This window comes from Seriola lalandi, unplaced genomic scaffold, assembly GCF_002814215.2.
Source record: "Seriola lalandi dorsalis isolate HSWRI2012SDOR001 ecotype SW California unplaced genomic scaffold, Sedor1 jcf7180002054578, whole genome shotgun sequence".
NCBI classification, from domain to species: domain Eukaryota; kingdom Metazoa; phylum Chordata; class Actinopteri; order Carangiformes; family Carangidae; genus Seriola; species Seriola lalandi.
The window spans coordinates 693,172-704,413 of record NW_019525131.1 but is presented as its reverse complement, the minus strand read 5'-3'; positions in this window follow the sequence as shown (position 1 = coordinate 704,413).

The following is an 11,242-nucleotide window of genomic DNA, read 5'->3' as shown; positions in this document are numbered from 1 at the left end:
ACATCTCTGGTGATAGGTAGACGGCAGTGCCAAGTGGCACTTGAGACTATCATTGATAAGTTGACAACAGCTCCAGTCCTTAGGTTCGCAGATCCGAAACTACCATATATTCTACATACAGACACAAGTTCTGTAGGGTTAGGTGCTGCCCTATACTAGGAACAGCAAGGACAGAGACGAGTCATAGCTTATGCAGGCCGTGGGTTGTCACAATGTGAAGCCAGGTACCCAGCCCACAAATTGCAGTTTCTTGCTCTTAAATGGGCAGTAACAGAGAAATTCCAGGACTATTTGTATGGGAGTCCGTTCCTTGTTGTTACTCACAGCAACCCATTAACCTATATCCTCACTTCTGCCAGACTTGATGTCACAAACTACAGATGGCTTGCTGCTTTGTCAACATTTGATTCAAGCTGCAGTACAGAGCAAGAAAACAAAACCTGGATGTCGACGGATTGTCCAGAAGACCACACAATGGGTTGACAAATGACTTAACATCACAGAAAGAGATTGAGATGATAAGGTAGTTTGCACAAAAGCACTTGTCTGAACCTGAACACTCAAATCTAATGACAGAAAATATGGTCAGAGCCATTTGTGAGAAACACTTGATCCATCACACTGTCGATGATGACCCTGCAAGAACACTGCCTAGTGCCACCTTAGTCATGTCACTTGCTCAAGATCCCTTGAGCTTGTGTGTATGGATTTCCTCACAGTGGAACCAGACTCAAGCAACACCAACGACATTCTGGTCATTACAGACCATTTTATGAAATATTCTGTTACCATCCCTACCCCGAACCAAAGGCTCAAACAGTAGCTAAATGCTTATGGGACCACTTTCTTGTTCATTATGGCATCCCTGAGAGGCTCCATAGTGACCAAGGTCCTGACTTTGAATCCAAAACAATAAAAGAACTGTGTGAACTCATTGGTACTCAGAAAATAAGAACCACCCTCAACCATCCCAGAGGGAGCCCAGTTGAACGTTTCAACAGGACCTTATTCAACATGCTGGGAACCCTTGAGATTCAGTCATTGTCAAGTCAAGTCATTAGTACATGTCTATAACTATACTGTAAGAACGAGGTGACTGGTTTTACACCTTATGAATTTATGCTTGGCAGACAGCCAAGATTGCCAGTTGACCTAGCCTTTGGCCTTCCAGTCCATCAACAACAACCAGAGTCCCACTCTCAGTACATCCAAAACCTGAAATCTCACCTTGAAACAAGCTACCGAATGGCTGCAGAAAATGCAAAGAAGACAGCTATGAAGCAAGATTTGATAAACATGTTATTGAGTCCACCCTGAGAGAAAGCGACAGAGTCTTGGTTAGGAATGTCCACCTGAGGGGTAAACATAAATTAGCTGACAGGTGGGAGTCAGTTGTGGTCAAAAGTTTACATACACTTGTAAAGAACATGATGTCATGGCTCTCTTGAGTTTCCCGTTATTTCTACAAGTCTGATTTTTCTCTGATAGAGTGATTGGAACAGATACTTCTTTTTCACAAAAAACATTCATGAAGTTTGGTTCTTTTATGACTTTATTATGGGTTAACAGAAAAAAAGATCAAATCTGCTGGGTCAAAAATATACATACAGCAGTGCTAATATTTGGTTACATGTCCCTTGGCCATTTTCACTTCAATTAGGCGCTTTTGGTAGCGATCCACAAGCTTCTGGCAAGCTTCTCATTGAATCTTTGACCACTCCTCTTGACAGAATTGGTGCAGTTCAGTTAAATTTGATGGCTTTCTGACATGGACTTGTTTCTTCAGCATTGTCCACATGTTCTCAATGGGATTTAAGTCAGGACTTTGGGAAGGCCATTCTAAACCCCTAATTCTAGCCTGATTTAGCCATTCCATTACCACTTTTGATGTGTGTTTGGGGTCATTGTCCTGTTGGAACACCCAACTACGCCCAAGACCCAACCTTCGGGCTGATGATTTTAGGTTATCTTGAAGAATTTGAAGGTAATCCTCCTTCTTCATTATCCCATTTACTCTCTGTAAAGCACCAGTTCCATTGGCAGCAAAACAGCCCCACAGCATAATACTACCACCACCGTGCTTGACGGTAGGCATGGTGTTCTTGGGGTTAAAGGCCTCACCTTTTCTCCTCCAAATATATTGCTGGGCAATGTGGCCAAACAGCTCGATTTTTGCTTCGTCTGAGCACAGAACTTCCCTCCAGAAGGTCTTATCTTTGTCCATGTGATCAGCCGCAAACTTCAGTCGAGCCTTAAGGTGCCGCTTTTGGAGCAAGGGCTTCCTTCTTGCACGGCAGCCTCTCAGTCCATGGAGATGCAAAACACGCTTGACTGTGGACACTGACACCTGTGTTCCAGCAGCTTCTAATTCTTGGCAGATCTGCTTTTTGATGGTTCTCAGTTGACTCTTCACCCTCCTGACAAATTTTCTCTCAGCAGCAGGTGATAGCTTGCGTTTTCTTCCTCATCGTGGCAGTGACAAAACAGTGCCATGCACTTTATACTTACAAACAATTGTTTGCACTGTTGCTCTTGGGACCTGCAGCTGCTTTGAAATGGCTCCAAGTGACTTTCCTGACTTGTTCAAGTCAATGATTCGCTTTTTCAGATCCATGCTGAGCTCCTTTGACTTTCCCATTGTAGCGTTTGTGGGCGTTTGTATCCAATGAGCCCTATTTATATGGCCTCAGAGAAGTCACAAGCTGTAGTCACTGATAATCACTCACAAGAAGTTAAGAGGCCATGCTATGAAGCTCATTTCATTGACACAACTTTCTAAGTCACCAAAATTGCTAATTCATGTTGCTGTATGTATATTTTTGACCCAGCAGATTTTGTCACTTTTTCTGTTAACCCATAATAAAGTCATAAAAGAACCAAACTTCATGAATGTTTTTTGTGACAAAGAAGTATGTGTTCCAATCACTCTATCAGAGAAAAATCAGAGTTGTAGAAATAACTGGAAACTCAAGAGAGCCATGACATTATGTTCTTTACAAGTGTATGTAAACTTTTGACCACAACTGTATGTTGTCCTGAGACAACTGTGGAGACGTCCCAGTATATGTTGTGAGACCTGAGACTGGAGAAGGTCCACAAAGAACCCTTCATCGTGACCTCTTGCTTCCATGTGGTTACCTACCTGTGACTCCAGTCGAAAGTGAAACTGACACGTCAAAGATGCCTAGACAGCCAAGAACCCAACGGAGCCCAGAGATGAAAAACTCAGATAAGGTGGATGGGTCTGAATCCCAAGATGACCCTGAGGAATATGACCATGACAGTCATATTTACCTGAGAGCTGAAATCCTAGGTTTCAGTTAACCCCGTGAAAAGATGGAAACTGTCCCTGAAAAGACTAAACCTTCTGAAACCTTGACTGCTGTTGAGCAATGTCCTTCAGATGTAGCCACAGCTTTTCCTGAAGATGCTCCAGTAGAGACGGTTGATTTGTACTTTGGAATCTGGGGAGAGAAACTTACCTGATCCTGGAGAAGGAAACCTACTTGAACTCAGAAAGACCAACTTATCTAATCCTAAAATGGACAGGAAGCTGAACCCCAACCCGAAGAGGAAGTGAACAAACCCTAACCTTCTCAAACCACCTTGGAAAAGAGTGAGAATACTAATAATAGTCAGTTTCAGCTCTAGTTGGGCTCTGTTTGCAAGTTCTTGGTTACTGGTAATACACTAAGCTCTTCCATCTCAGTCTGTAGAGCTTCTCTGTCTTTTTTAGCTTCCTCTATGAGCAGCAGCAAGTCAAAGGAGCACATGATGAGAATACCTTCCCATTTGTTCCTGAATTCTGTTTTGTTTTAACCCCCATATGCAGGAAATTTTCTCAGTCTCAAGTTTGAGAGTGTGACTCTATGAAGATTGAGTTTGGTGTCTTTTATTATTAAAGGGGACATATTATGAAAAATGCACTTTACCATGGATTTCTATCAGTAATATGTGTCCCCGGCCTGTCTGTGGCTAACGTTTTGCCTCGTCCACACAGCCGGGTATAGCCGGATACAGATTGTATGCAATTCTTCCGCTTGGTATCGCTGTGTGACATTGATTAGAGCCACCCTACTAACTTTATCACACTTGAAAGGCATTTTAGCTGTCTGTAAAGTCAAGCCGATAAAATTCAGACTAAACAGGCCTTGCAGTGTCTGGGCTTGTTTGTTAGTGCTGTGAAAGTTATTATTGAGAGTCATGCTTTATGGTTGCCGTTTTAACGTTTATATCATGTTTACAGATACAGTGCCTGTAGGGAATATCTAGATGAGTGCAGAGTTACAGGGAATATGTGAAAGGGTATAGTCTACAATACATTTTTTGCTGCACAGATAGTGAGCTATTTGCAGCATTTACAAGCTTTTGACAATCCAATTTACAAATAATTGAGTGCATTTGTTGTTATTATTTTTGCACTGCTTGCAGCTGTTGCATGCCAGACTGACCCAATGGAGATGCGTACTGTAGGCACACAGTTATCCTTGAAAACTCTTCAGCCTCACATCAGAAGTACAGGTCTGTAGCCATCTGAAGTGCATCTACTTTTGATAAACCTAACAGTCATTTATCTTGGAATGCTGTGCAGGTATATGAAGCTGTGGTTACTTAGAACTTGTGAGAGTGTGTTGGCTAAGGTTTCTGTCAATATTAACATCTTTGATTTTCTCTTTATTGTACCTCCAGAATCTACCTGGCTGCCATGTACTAAAATGAAAATGCTGATCGACCACAAACCCAAAGAAAAGAAGGTGAACCACTCTTGAAGGTCCACTTTCCGAAGGCCATGAAGGGAGAATGCAGAGCTACACCAGTTAAGACTGAGCCGACATTTTATAAGTGTTATATTATTTTATTTTTCAACCAAAAAATGTGTTGTACACATTGTATTAAGTATTGCATGTATAATGTTATGACAGTTCCAGCAACAACAAAATATAGTAAAGAAAATGTCAGGAGGTAGTTAGAAACAGACTTTCAGTCATTGTTTTGTAAAAAGGCCATCCCCATCTCAGGGACCTCACTGCACAGTTTGAGCGGCCTGAGAAGGAAGAGGTCATATCAAGCTATGTGTCCCGGTTCTATCATGGGGCAGTCTAAAACCCACGTACTGGCCTGTGGTGTCAGGAAACTTGGCATGGATGTGTAGGACCACGCAGACTGGAATGACGACCCAGATTCTGCGACCAAGGAAGCCCCAGCACCAGCACACAAAGATCCTATAGGCTAGATACCTGTACCAACTAAAACAACTGGACAGAGCATTTAGTCTTGCAAACATATATCTATGTTGTGTCTTACAATTTTAAGTTCTTAAAGTCAAGGAAGATCTTCTGGATATTTGTCTTTGGAGAGTCTGAAGAAGCCATTTGCTCTAGTAGGGAGGTACTGCTGATGATCTGCTGGGCTTCTTCTTGAGTATAAGGAAAAACTGGTAGACGTCATGGTGAGAAAAGCTGTAAAAATTGTTCCAAAAAACCCAGCAAGGTAACTGCTCCTCCTTCAAAGCACCACCCTAATGCTGCGTATACAATGAAAAACCATGGAACTGGAAAGCTTCTTGAAACATGTATTGATGCAAAAATACGGTGCTCTTTGGTGGATGGGAATGAACAGATCTAGAAAACTCTTGAGAAAAACCAAGGCATTCATCTTTAGAAAAAGGTTTAAAATACCTTTTAATGAGCTGGTAAGTTCTGAGTAGAACATGATTTAAAAACATTTACTTGCGTGTCACGGCAAAACTTTTTGCGGCGCACAGTTATTTATCAATATAAGAATGCACCAACTGTGGATTCTCTTTTCTTTGGTGAGGCGGTAAGTTTTCTGTTTCCTGTTACAAAATGTCTAAATTGCTACCGTACAACTGCATTTTCAGTTAACTGAATTATTGTCATACATTAAGCAAACTGTTTGTTTTTTAGGTGGTGTCATGTCCACTGATGTTCGAGTGTTTTGTTCTGTCTCCAAATGTGTTGCAGGTTTGCAACACCACCCTCTTTCCCTCATTGGGTGCCTGGAACACTTCAAGCTTGTGCCTTATTGCTGTCAGCTGATCTTTACTTTCTCATCAGTTCATTTGTAGACTTGTATATCAGTGTCCCTGTCATGGTCTGCCCAGAGAAAACTCTTTTGGATTTATGGGCATGGTTTGGACTTTTGGGTTTATTTTGAAATCACTTCCCTTGTCTCTTGGTTGTTTTACTTCCCACTTGTGTTCAATCATCCTCGTATATTTAATTCTGTGTCTTCCCCTTGCCTTTTTCAGTTTGTCTGTTTTACCACTATATTCGGTCAACCAAAATGTCTTCACAAAGGGTGGAGCTTAGCGAATATTATGTGCCAATGTAATATGTAGATGTATTACATTTCCATGTATGACATGTATGTACATATAAAATTAAGGATATGTAAAAATTATATATGAAACATATGTACATAGACATGTTACATAAATATATACATATTGCAAAGCCTGTATGTCCATTCTTCAATCCATTATCCATTTTGCGTATCTTGGTAGGGTGGGAGGGGTTGTCCCAGCTGACACTGGGGGAGGGCGGGGTAAACCCTGGCCAGGTTGCCAGTCTATCGCAGGGCTTACATATAGAGAAAAACAACCACTTGCACACACATTCACACCTATGGGCACTTAAGAGTCGCCAATTAACCTATTGTGCATGTCTTTGGACTGTGGGAGGAAGCCGGAGAACCCAAAGAGAACCCACGCAGGCACAGGGAGAACATGCAAACTACACACAGAAAGGCCCCAGGCCCGAGGTTTGTACACATTAACCATTTGTCCAATCATAAATCTTGGTACGTCTTCATAGCATGATTGGGAATAGATTTAATAAAGCATTTTCAGCCCAACCTATAGGGTGCACCACGGAACACAGTGGGCAGAATTTCACCATAATTGGTGAACATGCTCTTTGGGCTAGTATGAACCAAAAATCTGAAATGTTACATTGATTGGTGCAAGTGCGTGTGCCCAATTATTGAAAGGCTGCATTCATTGTAATGATGAATGATGATATAAAATTGAAATTGTAAGGTTATAAAATCCCAGAGTTATGCTTTAACCTTAACATAACATGTCTAATGATTTAAGTGGATTTTTTTTTTGTCCTCATAAGGAAGACAAGTCCCTCATAATGTGCCTGTGTAAACAGATAAAGGTCCCCATAACATGAGTAAGACCTGGACCACACACACTCAGTACTCAAATTGTTTGAAAATGTGACACGACTGAACACCAGGGGAGCTGATCATTAACCCTTTCTCTGTTATTTTGTGCTCTGACAGTGTTCTTCTCTTTCATTTTTGTCCCTTGTTCATGAGTGTGTGTGTGTGCTTTCCCTGCACACACACACACACACACACACACACACACACACACACACACAGAGGGAGAAAGACTTATTGTCTCTTTGTATTATGTCTTGCTGAGCCTCTCGTCTTGTCTGTTGTCCTGCTGGTTTCCGTATTGGTCAGGTCTCTCGCTAGCACATCAAAACAACTCTGAGATGTCAGTTCACGATCCAGGTAGAAAAAATAAATCACATCTCAGACCAGTGGACAGACTGTAGGAATATAAATGAGAAGGGAACTTTAATCCCAGGGGAAACAGAGAGAATGAATGGTCATGGCAAAGCTGTAGGATTTCTTAATTAAGAAAAACAGAAGGTTTATATGGTAAGAGGATGATCATTTATTCACAGCAGACCTTCATAATATTTACAATAATTTTCCTCAGGCATCCGACCAAGTTAGTTCAGGTGTGGAGGAGAAGGGGCCTCTAGCTATTCTTAGATCAGGCACGACGGCTACATGCTGCTTAATTTGCTAGCTGGGTGGACTCACTTTCCTCTGAGGGCCTGAAAACTAAATCAAACGTACAATGAAGAACTTCAAATACTGCATTTCACTGCATTGGTAATTCTTCATAGTTGCAGTACACTTTAATTACATTCTATATTTGTATCCTGTCGAAGTTGGGCTTCAGCCTGCAGCACAAATTAGTTACATGACGAAAAGCATATAAGTATGCAACATGTTCACTTCAAAGGGCCATGCTGTGTTGTCAAATATGCCGCTTATATAGTAATATAAACTTGTTTGTTTCCTTATAAATTCCCATTTTGAATTAACGTTGACTTTCACTGTGTCAAGGTTTGTGGTAAGTAGGACCCAAAATGCAGCCAACACTTGGGAGACGGTGCAAAAGGTTTATTTAACTGAAAAAGCTTACACAACACTGGTGAAGCACAGGGAAACACAGGGGAAGAACAGGGAACTCAGGAACTTAAACAAAATACAGGAACAGGCAACATGAACAGACCAAGGGTAAAGCAGACATGAACAGACTGAGGACAACCAGGCGTGAACAGCTCTGCGACCAACCAGACATGAACAGGCGACGTGAACCGATGAGGACAAACCCAGTAATCAACCGACACAGACAAAGGGGAACACAAAGACTATATAGACAAAGGAGGCACGGATGATTGAACACAGGTGAAACACATTAGGGCGGGGCAGACAATCACCACACAGAAAACAGGACCAAGACAGGAAGCAAAACACTGAGACACACAAGGAAACAAATTACAAAATAAAACAGGAAGTGCACGGGGAAACAGAGCACAAGACAGGGAAGACTAAACTAGACACTAGAAATACCCAAACCAGAAATACTCAAACCAAAAATACTCAAAACCCAGAACAGAAACCCAAGACACAGAAAACTAAATCATCAAGAAAGTCCCAAAAAAGTCCAAAAAACCAAAACCCTGGAGCCTCCAGGCTGAGACCATGACACACTGCAGATTCAAGCCATTCTATTAACACAGTTTAGCTGAGCCTCATCAACATTAAACTCAAACCAGGCTTGAACAAGCTGTATTAAGCACACACAAGGACTGTAAAAGCAGCCCAGAACAGTCGATTGTAGAAAACAAGATCATGTCACAGAAAGAAGAGAAAACATTCTGCTTTAGGGTTACCACCCGTGTAATACAGGATCGTCCTGTAGGCTATTTGAAAATAATTTGTTCATTATTTTTGTATATGAAAAGATGATTTCTCGTGACCGAAAGATGAAAAAGATGTGCACAATCAGACCAACAAGTCAACACTTAAATTTGGTTGGTTTATTCATGCATGAAGGACAGATCTAGTGCAGGGTACACCAAGTATCTCACTGAATGACAAAACTTGAACTGCTTATATAGTATGTTGCTCTGGAGGATGTAACTAACATCTGTTGACGTAGAGACCTTTACCTCTGTGTGTCACTTTTATCATTCCAACCCAACAAAGGGGTGCATCACTAAAGTATCTGGGAGATGTAGATAAACCAACAAACAACAACATAGCAATAAAACCCAGACATGTAATGGCTCCATTGGCATTCTGCTCACCCCAGGTCAGTAGTTTACCTAAGGTAGACATTCTTCACATCCTAAAGCCAAAGGTGCACACATGTAAAACAATTACCACCTTACAGTACATGTCATGTCATTTATAAACTATGTCCTCAAAGTGCTGTGAATAATGTAATGTCAAGTAAAGGCAAGGTCAGCAGTATGGCACCCCAATAGCTCACCAGACCATAACAGCTTAATGCTAACTGCAGTGACACAGGTTCAACTCTGAGTTTTTTTGACCACCCATCCCGTTTTGTTTGTCATGGCTTTGAGCCGTTCGTGACAATACAATAACCAATATAGATAACAATATAATGATCAGCATATTGATCATACTTATTTTCCATCCATTCACTTACATATGGGGCTGAAAGTTAGGATAGTTATTTATCTTATAATTCATAAATATAATTGATAGCATACATTATTAATTTGAAAATGTTCAATTGAAACACTTTGAGACACTTGATGGAACTGTCTTTTGGGATTATATTTCAGGCCATTGGAAATTCATTTAAACACAGCTACATTAAGCTTGACAGTTAGCCTGGTACGGAGTAGGCTAGTCTGATCCAGTTTGCTCTGTCATCCTTTGATCCCATCCAACAGTTGTTGTATATGGTAAGACTCCAAATGTTTCACAACAAAAGACATGTTAAGAAATGGAGGTTTCTGTCCACTGAAATGCTAGAGGGCTTATAATTTGAAACGGCTACAGGAAGTGTTGAGTTTGTATGAGCAGCATAATGTAGTAACTTTAACAGAGAAAACGGGAGCAGATCAAAATGAGACTTCTTACCAACATATGACCGATTATACTTATCAAACAGAGAGAATTACAAATAAAGATCTGTGGCCTTCTGCAGGTGAAGTAAATAAAGACTCTACCCGCTATCTGAGGAAATACATCAAACAACCTCAGCTTTTGACTGCACAGCACACTAAGTGCTAACTATGCTAACAGCTAGCTTACAGCTAGAACACACAGTACTACATATACAATGAGAACCAGATAAGATGACATAAACTGAAAGTTCATGGAGTCATTAGTGAAACAACTGCGCGGTGGCAGAGCCCCGGGGGTCGATGAGATCCGCCCTGGGTATTTCAAGGCTCTGGATGTTGTAGGACTGTCTTGGTTGACACGCCTCTGCAACATTGCGTGGACATCGGGGGCAGTGCCTCTGGAGTGGCAAACCGGGGTGGTGGTCCCCATCTTTAAGAAGGGTGACCAGAGGGTGTGTTCCAACTACCGGGGAATTACACTCCTCAGCCTCCCTGGTAAGGTCTATGCCAGGGTACTGGAAAAGAGGGTCCGGTCGATAGTTGAACCTCAGATCGAGGAGGAGCAATGTGGTTTTCGTCCTGGGCGTGGAACTGTGGACCAGCTCTTTACCCTTGCTGGGGTGCTGGAGTGAGCATGGGAGTTTGCCAATCCAGTCCACATGTGTTTTGTGGATTTGGAGAAAGCTTACGACTGTGTTCCCAGGGGCTCCCTGTGGGGGGCATTCCGGGAGTATGGGGTGGATGGCCCCTTGTTAGTGGCCATTAAGTCCCTATACCAAAGGAGTGTGAGTCTGGTTCGCGTAGCCGGCAGTAAGTCGGACCTGTTCCCGGTGAGGGTTGGACTCCGCCAGGGCTGCCCTTTGTCACCAGTTCTGTTCATAACTTTTATGGACAGAATTTCTAGGCGCAGCCGGGCGGTGGACGGGTTTGGGTTCGTTGGCGGGAGGATCTCGTCTCTGTTTTTGCGGATGATGTGGTCCTCTTAGCTTCATCGAGCAGCTGGAGGAGTTTAAGTATCTCGG